This window comes from Protopterus annectens, chromosome 4.part0 (assembly GCF_019279795.1).
Source record: "Protopterus annectens isolate FY-2018-M chromosome 4.part0, PAN1.0, whole genome shotgun sequence".
NCBI classification, from domain to species: Eukaryota; Metazoa; Chordata; order Ceratodontiformes; family Protopteridae; genus Protopterus; species Protopterus annectens.
Window position 1 is genome coordinate 1,276,200,644 of NC_056733.1, and position 12,068 is coordinate 1,276,212,711.

A 12,068-nucleotide genomic window follows, 5' to 3' on the forward strand; every position below is an offset into this window, starting at 1 on the left:
ATATATTCTAACTCCAGGGTCGCACTACACTGGGGAAGGGGGCATATTCCCTTTTCTTGCTAATAATACTTGTCAGTCAAATGAAGTGTCAGGCAAATGAAGTGTCAGGCAAATGAAATTTCAGTCAAATGGGGTCAGGCAAATAAGTGTCAGGCAAATGAAAGTTAGGTCAAAAGAAGTAGACCCATATATATATATATATATATATATATATATATATATATATATATATATATATATATCTTTGCATTTAGGTTTAAAAATCTTTTTTAGATGCAGCACTTGTCCCATTAGTTACATTCTGTGTGACAAGCTGAAAAAAAAAAACACTGAGTTGTGGTACTAAGAATGTCTGACCCCCCCCCCCCCCCAATGATCTGAACATTTTTTCCCTGTTGTGGTAAAAATATAAGAACAACTGTGATAGGGCTAGCCAGCATTTGGGGTGAATATTGCTGTAAATGTTTGTCACTATTGATGTGACAATAACCAAACAACAAGGAGAAAACAGTGTGCAAAATACACAACTAAACAATATAAACATGCAAGCACTGCTAGTGCCCAAGGAAAAGAACTTGCAGGTAAACCGGACTGGCTAAATAAATCTTTAATACAAAAACAAGTTAAGTACTTTCATCTATATCAAAAGGACTTGATCAAAACTAATATTACATGATTGAACTGGTTTAAATAATAATTAACAAAGTATGTGACCTTGCTTACCCAACTAGAAAATGCATAGCAACTGTAGTTTCTAAATAAGTAAATAAAAGTTAAAACTGAATAAGATACATTGTGTTTCTGCTACAGTTGTTAAAATGCAGTGTAACATCCATCTAAAATCACCATTGTTGCATGTAAAAGTTAAAAACTGAAAATGAAAAACTGAAAGTCAAAAATTAAAAGTGAAAAAATCAGTTATGTAGAAGCTTAATTTAATTTACAACTTGGCTGCTCAAAGTTGTAATACACTTTTTAAAGATATACAGTTGTTCATTCCAGGGGATACATGTGCATTTAGTTTTATTTGCCATGAAAACTTTGTGTATTTTCTTCTAAATTCCCAAAAACATGCATTGCATTGTATAAAACCTGATTGACAATGAAAAAATAAACTTATTGTAGTCTGTGGATACAATTTTATGCCTATACAGGGCATTATCATTTTAAGTCATGATGTCATAGTAGTGCACTTCTTTTGTGAAGGATAAATTTTATTTGCCAATGTAAAATGCATAGCAAAATCGATCGCACAAGACTAAATACATTACCCCTTTCAAATTGCAATCACAAAAATAATTTAATTTAAACTCATGTGTAAGTGTTCCAAATTTTAACTCATGTCCCTTTAATATGTACTTACATTATTTAATTATGCCACATTTATTAAGACCTTTTGGCTTTACGCTAATCAAGAAATGTTGGGCTAAGGAACTTATCCCTTCCAACTTTTATTTCAAATTTTAATACAAAAGTATGGCTCTAAACCAAGACACTTGCTAAGTTTTTGGTCTGGCTCAAATAATTTCCAATTATTTTTAATAAGTTGTCTTATACCTGAGGTCTCACTTCCACACGTTAACAGCATAGTTTGTTTATATGTCATTGCCTTTCCCAGCCTTTACCACAAATTGGCCTTTTTTACCTAGTAATGGGGAAAACAATCTTTTCTTTTGTTCAGCACTTCTTCCTTGATGTCTAATAACAATTTTTCTGTGTACTCTATCACTTTAAACATGTCAAGCAACCTTTCTACTTCACTAATGAAATGATTGTCATCAGAAATTATGTGGGACACGGTTACCATTTGGCCCTTAACCAGGCCGTTTTTCTGACTATATAGTTGACTGCTGTCAAAATGTATTGGAGAAGATTGGTTTCCTTTATTGTTTAACTATTACAGAAAGTTAGTTTCCTGTACAGTTTTTACCTCAAATCCTTGACTAGTAAAATCTTTACTAATAAAAACATGCAAGTAGTTGATCGCCTCATTGGAATAAGTAAAAGTGAATCTTAAACATTCAGTAGTCGTATTTAAAAAAGTTGTAAAATCATTCAGTTTCTGAGGGCTTCCCTTCCAAATTATAAAATATCATCCAAATATCTTAAAAAGTAGCTATATATTTTGTATAAACAAAATTAAAAACATAATTCGGCTCTCAATACCATAGAATAATGATTGCATAAAGAGGGGTGCATGGAGCATCCATAGCTTCAACCATCACCTGTTTAAAATATTCACCCTCGAAATAACCAAAATTATGTAATAAAACAACTTCCATAAAATCATTTACATCACATGAAAGTGCTTAACCCCTCCATACCCAAAATGTGGGGGATACAGGAAATAAATCAATAACATCTACAGTGACCAGTAAGCCATTCTGGGTTGAACAATCTGTGTCATATATTCATGAGAAAGTCGCAAGAGTCTTTCAAAATTTTATCACATTTGTTAACAAACTTTTTGAGATTGTTGTCCATAAATAAAGCCAATATATGAATTTTAGAACTGCATGCAGCAACAATTGGGTGAAATGGAGGGTCAGAAGGGTTCATGTGTACTTGGGAATACCAAATAGGGTTGGCACAATAGGATAATCTATGCATAAAAACTTATACAACTTGTAGTCAGTAGTGCCTTGATCAAATAAGTCCTTCAAGAAGATATCAATTTTATAATAGACAATATTTACCTCATTTTTCAAAACCATCTTATAGTGCATTTGCCACCTCTTTTGTCTGGTTTCACAATTCTTAAGCGCCAGTTATTTAAGAGTTCACCCAACAAGTGTCTCTCTTCCAAAGTCACATTGGGACACATATAATACTTCCTTTGCTGAAAATATTTTCTCACATCATTTTCACATAACTTTTCAAATAGTAACAAAGTAAGGTATAAAGGTGGGTTAAAAATGTTTTTTTTTTTTTAACACGCTCCAATCTGGTGGATGCATTAAACTATTGCTTATGACATAGGACCCTGAAATTCAGTTTTCTTACAAATAGCTTTAGTTTGATAATTACTTCTGCTACATCCATTTTAGCAGTAGGAACAAAAGTAAAACCTCTGCTAAAGAGTTTAAAAAATCTAGAGTCATTTTCTATGCTACTAAAACTGAAAATGTAGAAACTTTTGTGCGCATGTTCAACAGTAGGTCCTGCATTTGTCAGAGCCATGGATTCCTGTTCCATCATGGTTTAAATGAGCAAAACACTTCTCAAGTGTGTTGTCAAAAAACATTGTTCAGGGGCACCAAAGTGGTTTGTAGGTGCCTGAAATGGTTCTTATTGAACCCCCCCCCGGGGTAAAACATGTTGTTGTGTCTCGCCCTCCCACTGTTCACTTTCATGATCGCTTCTAAGACCTGATGAGGTGTGCAACTGATTGTAATCTAAAAAATTCAAATTCTTACTATTCAGGTTGGTTGTCTTGAGTTGACTATATAATTATCATTGCACTGTGGGGAATTATGTGGGGGGGGATGACTCAACTTTGTTTACTAAAAGTCTGAGTGGAAAATTCGTTTTGGGTAAAGAGTGCACCAAACCCCATAGATATTTGTATTCATCTCTCGAAAGCTTATAGTATTTTCTAATTTACATATTGTCAATGGACTTGTCAGTGGTGTTAAATAACCTGAAATAATCATTACTTTTGACTTCAAACGTAAGATCGCTTTTAAGAGAGAAGTCTATAATTTGAATTTCTTCTAAGTCTGTCCATTTTCTTTTCATTGCCCATAATAATAACTCTTTAGTATTTTGCAGCTGCAGTTGTCAAACATAATAATTCATCAAGGTCTTCCCTAGTCTCAGAAATTCCATTAGGGAACTTCCATATTCTGAGACCTTTGGGAATTCTTTTCCATTCTACACATTATTTTAAATAGCAGGTTTCCAATTTCAGCAACTTCAATTTTAAACATTTTTTTCAGAAATTAAGTCAGTTGCAAGTCAAATGTGCCACTTACTGTAAGGGGGTTCTTCAAAGATGCATTTTCGAATGTCAAGATTTTTAAGCAAGCCATTTTATTTCTTTTGTAGCTGGTTCGAGTTTCTACACAAGTAAATAAAAGACAAAACTGAATAAGATAGATTATGTTTCTGCTATAGTTATTAAAAAGCAGCTTAACATCCATCTAAAATCACCAATGTTGCATGAAAAGGTTATTTCAAAACTGAAAGTCAAAAATTAAAAGTTAAAAAATCAGTTATGCACAAGCTTAATTCAATTTACAACTTGGCTGCTTGAAGTTTTAATACACTATTTAAAGATATACCATTGTTCAGTCCTGGGGTTATGCATGCATTTAGTCTTATTTGTCATAGCAACTCTTTGCATTCTAATCTAAATTTCCAAGAACCACCCCTGGGTTTGTATAGAATTTACGAAAATAAAATTGCCAAAGATTCCAAAGACAACCACAAAGCATTCTATAACTATGTCAAGAATCTAAATGGCAATGCTCAGATCTGCTCTGAGCTAAAACAGAATGGCATTAAATATACTGATCTGAAAGATATTGCCAATATCCTGGCAGATCGATTCAGTGCCAACTTCACCCCCCTCTCACCCCCTAAATGGCCCATTTCAATACCGGAAGATTGCCAAATTCCAGTAATAATGGCCACACAGGTACAAAATGCACTCTCTAAAGTCAAGAATACAGCATGCATGGGACCAGATGACATCCCGGGCTGTGTACTACATGAACTACAATATGAACTGGCACCTCACCTAAGTGTCATGTTTAATCATAGCCTCACCTCAGGTTTTGTGCCCACTGAGTGGTGCAAAGCTACAGTTATCCCAATCCACAAGGGGGGATCCACCTTGGATCCCAGAAACTACCATCCCGTCAGTATGACAAGCCTTATCTGCAAGGCCATGGAGTGTATTATCATGGAACTTATAAACAAAGACATTGGCAACCTTCAAACACTGGACCCCACCCAGTTTGGGTTTGTAAAGGGCCAATCTTGTCTCCTGAACCTGATTGACTTCTTTGAATCAGTCTCCAGAGCCATGGTCAAGGGTAAGGTGGTCCACGCAGCCTATCTAGACCTTGCCAAGGCCTTTGACACCATCCCCCACTCTGGAATCATAGATAAACTTACTAAGTTGGGCATTAATCCCTATGTCACCCAATGGGTTGCTAAATGGCTTACTGATAGAACCCACACTGTAAAAGTAGCCGACTCCAAATCCAGCTCCAGACAAGTGACAAGTGGAGTACCTCAGGGTTCAGTCCTGGGGCGCTCTTGTTTGGCATCTACTTCTCTGAAGTACAGGTCAACACTAAGGGACTCTGGCTAACAAAGTTTGCAGATGACTGCAAACTGGGAGCCATTATTGAATCCCCAAATGATGTGGATACTCTACAAAAGGGCCTTACAGAAACAGATGCTTGATGCCAGAGCCATGGGCTCAAGCTCAATGCCAAGAAATGTATTGTTATCCCCTTTGGGAAAAAACATGTATCCATGAATTACCATATAGGTGGCAGTACACTAAACACAGAAAGTGTGATAAGAGACTTAGGGACACAGGTGGACAGTGGTCTCACCTTCGATAACCACGTCGCCACAACAGTCAGGAAATCCTTCTATGTGGCACACCTCATCACGAAGGACTTTTCATCCAGAAAAAATGAGGTCATTGTCCCACTGTACTCATCCCTCATTAGACCCATTATAGAATACAACGCCCCATTTGGTATGTACCTCTCAAGACATCTGCAACAACTGGAAAGGCCTCAGAAATACCTCACTAAAAGAATCACAGGCCTAAAGCAGATGCCCTACGCTGACCACCTTAAAAAAACTCCAGCTATACTCTGTCGCATATCGTCTACTCAGAGGCGATCTCTGCTTAACATACAAGGCCATGTCAAACCCAGAGCTGTTGGACATGCTACAGGGATCTAAACCTTGTCATCACAATAAACAAAACATGCTGGAGGGATAGGTTCCTGACCCAGAGACTCCCAAGACTCTGGAATAGATTGCCCATACATGTCAAGCAGAGTGCCTCTTTGGACCTCTTCAAGAGGAACCTTGACGATTGGATGGGAGAAACGAAATTCACCCCAGGGATCACGTCAGTTGCCCTGCTAGACAGTGGTCCAGGAAAGTAAATAATGTGGGAAGAAATAGCCAGGGAATTGTTATGGCTAGGCTTGTATAGGTCCTAGGGCTGATAGCCTAGTACCAACCTATGAACCTATGAACATGATCCAAAGTGAAAAAATAAAACATATTGTTGTCTGTGCATACATTTGTATGCCTATACAGGACATTGTTATAATTTTCAGTCATGATGTCATAGTAGTGCTCGTATATTCTGGCAAAGGGTACGTTGTTTTTTGCCAACATAAAATATGTAGAAACATCACAAAAGGCTAAATATGTTACCCCTTATGAATTGCAATCTCAAAAATAATTTAGTTTAAACTCTTTTGTAAGTGTTCTAACTCATGTCCTTCAAATACAGTAGATCCTTCATAGTTGACCACCTCCCTACATTGAAAACTCAGAAACCAATCATAAAACTAATAAAAAACAAAACAACTGATGAGAAGCTGGTCCAAGGTACACTATAAAAGGTTTATTGCAGGACACAATAAACTATATAATCCAAATCTTTAAGCTCAATGTAGATACACTAATACAAACGCTTTTCGTTTGCACTAAAGCAAACTTCCCCAGAAGACCTTGTAATTAGAAACACTACGAGTTTAAATTAGTATTACTAGTGACATCACAATTACATAATTATGCTGCTGTTCAAACTTTAAAGATGTAGTGCTTTATAGATTCATAGATTAGTACTAGGCTAATTGCCCTTGCGAGCCATTTTAAGCCTAGCCATTTATCCCCTGTGAGACTCAAACCCTGTACCTTGTGTTTGTAAGGCAAACACCTTAACCATTAGGCCACCCTCCCAACATTTAAAATAACGAACCACTCAGTTTAATCAAAAACACACTTTAAAATTTCCTTATACCAAATATAATATACATGTTATTGTAACATTTTAAAAATAACCCTAAATGTAATACTTGTAAGCTATAAGAATGTATATGTATATAATATATCCATCTATACCATTATATATAAAATCATAAATAAAAATGTGTATGATAACCATTCCCATATATTCTGTATGGCTTTTCATGTTCAAAGGTACCTAATAATAAGGACCAACCTCCCTACATTGACTGCCTCCTTAAGTTGACCTACTTTTCATAGATCAGACATGCACCACATGTACTCAATAGAAGACCGACTTCTCTATATTGACCACCTCTGTAAGTGGACCACTTGGCTGTGACACACAATATTAATTTACCCTCTATAACTTGACCAGTTGAGTCCACTCTACATCAAGGGGTAGAAGGTATGGGTTTTGCACCTTAGTTGTATTATTTTTTTCTTTAGTATAAGTTTTTCTTTCATGTTTTATTATTACCACGGATTAGGCCTAACGTCTTATTGTCTATCACATGATGCTGAAGATTTTTTCAACATGAAAGCCTGGTCTAAATTGTAGGTACATCCTACAATTACTGAAAAATTTTACAGTTAGTGGAGACATGATGGCCCAAAGGAAAGAACTCAAAGAGCTGGCATTGAAGGAAAGGTTAATCTTCTACATTTTCTGGAAAGCAGCAGCCAAAGAAAGATGACAGAACATTTTGGTGTTAGCAAGACCACAGTTAACAACATCCAAAAATGAAACATGAGTACTTAGAGAGTTATGGTAAAGAAAGTGGAGATGTACAGCAGAAAAGGAGGAAAACCACCCGCGATGAAGTCAATGAAGCAACATTAAGCTGGTTCAAACAAATGAGGGCAGTTAACTCCCGAATCTCCAGGCCGATGATCCGATAAGATGGTGACTGGGAAATCTGCAAAGCCACATGCATTCAAGAACCTGAAGCCCGTGGACCTCCCCATCACTTGGAGATCAAACAAATGTGCATGGATGACTGGTGCCCTATTTGAGGAGTGGGTAAGGGGCATTGACTGAGAAATGAAGAAGAAGACAAAGAAACCGTCTATTATAGTAGACAACTGTCCTGGCCACCCACAAGTGAATCATCTCACAAATGTGACACTGAAATTTCTCCCTCTACATACAACCTCAAAAATCCAACCTCTTGACCAAGGCATCATCAAAACATTTAAAATGCACTACCAAGCCCAACTCCTGCAGTGGGTCATTACTAAAACACAAACCTGTGTTCCACCTGTGGAAGCAGCTTCATCCACTGCATCAGTTAATGCTCTGGATGCTGTCCTCTGGATCGGTTCTACTTAGAATAAAGTTCAGCCAGAAATGATGCAGAAGTGTTTCAAGAAAGTTGGATGTGTCACAACCCAAGAGCACAATGTTTGGCCCTGTCAGACAGTCCCTCTCCCATGGCAGAATTCAAAGAAGTAGATTTTTAAGGTTTTGTTCCAATGGATGGTGATGAACCTAACCCAGAAGCAATTTTCCAAGCTATATTGACCAAAGTACAGACCAGCGTAAAAGTACATGAAGCAGCTGATGAAGAGAAAGAAGCAAATCAATATGACACATAAATTGCAGAGACTCCAAAAGAAGAGGATGTCAGGCATCTGATAATGCAGCTGAAGTAATTTGCTGTGGACAAATGCACAGGTATGCTGAGTAGTGCAGCCAGAGTTAAGATAGCTTTTTCCACTTACCTTTGTAATAAGTATAAGAAACAAACTAAGATTGACTCTTTTTTTCAGAAAGAATGATTAAACCATGAGAAAACAGTAAATGTATTGATTTTGTATGATACTGTATGTATGATTTTACTGTGTTTTGATTATGTATGATTTTTTATGATATTATCTAATAAAATCTGTACAAGAAAGTAAAGTACATGTCAGTACAGTAGGCCTAGTTCCTTATGTTGACCACCTCCATATGTTGACCAGTTTGTTACAGTCCCTTGTGTGGTCAACTTACAGAGGTTCGACTGTATATCCATGCATTGTTTACACATACCACATTTTTTAAGACCTATTGTCTTTACACTACTTAAGAAATGATGGGCTAAGGAACTTGTCCCTTCCAACTTTTCTTTTAAATTTTGATGCCTTTTATAGACAAAGCATGGCTCTGAACCAAGACATTTGTTAATGGGAAAAATGGGCTGTGGATGTATAGATGTAAATTTTATATTGACAAAAAAATTGTGAGACTATATTTTGTTGAACAAATTTTTCCTGTTGTTTTATTGGTTAGCTACTATATGTATTCTGTCTATAGCTATATCAGTATATATGTACATATAAAATGTAGCTTTCATCAATAATCTCCTTCTCTATAGATATATAGATATATGCAGTATCTCTAATATATGTATGTGTGTGTGTTTGTATATATATATATATATATATATATATATATATATATATATATATATATATATATATATATATATATACATATATATACATACATATATATATATATGGGAAATATGGAGATAGATATAAATAGAGATATAAGATGCACAGTGGTACCTCCTATACCGAGCCAACAGATATTGCCAATATACTGGCCAACAGATTCAGTTCCAACGTTACCACCCACCCCCCAAGGGACCAGTCACAATACCAGCAGATTGCCAGGCACCCAGTATTACTGCTGCACAGGTTAAAACAGCACTATCCATGCAAAAGAATACAGCTTCGATGGGACCTGACAATATCCCTGGCTGTGTTCTACATGAACTACAGAGTGAACTGGCACCTAACCTGTGTGCCCTGTTCAGTCACAGCCTCATCTCAGGTTTTATCTCTACCAAATGGCGCACTGTTACAGTCATCCCTCTCCACAAAGGAGGAGCAACTACAGACCCTGAGAACTATTGCCCCATTAGCCTGAAAAGTCTGATATGCAAAGCTATTGAACGCAACATCATAGACCTAATAAACAAGGATATAGGGAATCTCCAAACTCGAGATCCCACACAGTTTGGTTTTGTGAAGAGTAGATCATGTCTGCTCAACTTGATCAATTTCTTTGAGTCAGTCACCAGAGGTGTGGATAAAGGCAAGGTGATTCATACAGCCTACCTTGATCTGGCCAAGGCCTTTGATACCATTCCCCTCTCAGGAATCATAGAAAAACTCACTAAGCTTGGCACCAACCCCTATATCACTAGGTGGGTTGCAAACTGGCTCACAGGTACAACCGACAGTGTGCAAGTAGCTGACTCCAAGTCAGACTGCTGTCCAGTCACGAGTGGAATCCAACAGGGTTTGGTCCTGGGTCCTCTCCTGTTTGGTATCTACTTCTCTGTAGTCCAGGCCAACATGAAGGGACTCTGGCTGACAAAGTTCACAGATGATTGCAAGTTGGGAGCTATTATTAACTCCCTGAGTGATGTTGCACCCCTACAGAAAGGCCTTACTGAGAACAAAGACTGGTGTCAGAACCATGGCCTTAAGCTCAATGCCTAAAAATGTGTCATCATCCCCTTTGGGACAAACCCAGTTCCCATGAATTACCACACCGATGGTAGTCCACTGAATACAGAAGGTGTTATAAGAGATCTGGGAACACAGGTTGACAGCAACCTCTCTTTTGACTATCACATTGCCACTGTGGTCAGAAAGTCCTTCTATGTAGCACATCTCATTACTAAGGGTTTTGCATCCAGGAAGAAAGAGGTCATTGTCTCCCTCTACTCTTCCCTCATTGGGCCAATCATTGAGTACAATGCCCCATTTTGCATGTACCTCACTAAACACCTGCAACAACTGGAGAGGCTACAAAAGTACCTCACAAAGAGGATCCTAGGCCTTAAACATTTGTCCTATATGGACAGACTAAAAAAACTCCAACTATTCTCTGTCTCATATCGCCTACTTAGAGGAGATCTCTGCTTGACTTACAAAGCCATGTCTGATCCAGCTCTGTTAGAAATGCTACATCTAAAGAAATCCCAATCTCTCCGCACCACATGCTCCAGAGACCTCAACCTCATAACCACAATCAACAGAACATGCTGGAGGACAGGTTCATAACCCTTGAGACTGCCCGTGCTATGGAATATACTTCCCATGCATGTCAAGCAGAGCACCTCACTGGCCCTCTTCAAGAAAAATCTTGATGAGTGGATGGGAAAGAGAAAATTCACCCCAGGGATCACTCCAATGGCTTTACTCAACAGAGGCACTGGGAACTATGGTTGGGTGGCACAATGCCAGGGTAATCCTATTGGCTAAGCTTGTAAAGGCCCCAGGGCCATTAGCATAGTACACATCTATGAAATTATGAATCTATGTATCTCATCATTATTAGATCATAGAAAAGCATCAGATGGGATGCAACATTAATGACTAGCTTTTAAAACATTTTAACCATTCCACAGCTACTGCAAGAAGAAATGTAGTAATTTTAAAAGGCTCAATAACATATCTTCAGAAACATCTGCTCTGTCAAAGGAGAAGTTATTGTTTCTTTTCTTACTTTTGTGATATTGCCATTGTCCAATTAGTGATAAGGTATGCAAGGATTTTTTGTGAGTTAGATATGACTGCTTGTTTCTAATAAAACCGAATAGGGTACTTATGCTGCTATGTTTTATTTAAATATTAAATGTTCTCCTTTCATTACCCTAGAAAGGGAAAATATTTTTTTATCAGATATCATATAAGTGTAAGATATAGTCTGATATAGTCAGATATAGTCTTCCTTGCCATAGACGTTCAGGATCTTTTCCTGAGTATACCTAAAGATGAAGGGTTAGGATACTTTGAAGAAGTTTTATGTACCTGTTCAACTCTCAACCAGGACCAGATAAAGTTGGTTTGTGAAGTTATGGCGCTCATATTAGAGTACAACTATATTTATTTTGAGAGTCAATATTACCAACAAAATTTCTGGAGTTGCCATGGGAGCTGGCTTGTGCCCCTGTCTATGCCAACTTGGTTATGTTGGGTTGGGAGTTAGAACATGTTTTTAAAAGTAATTTCTTTAAAAATTTTTATCTTATAACAGATACCTGGATGATATTTTTATTCTGTGGAAGGGT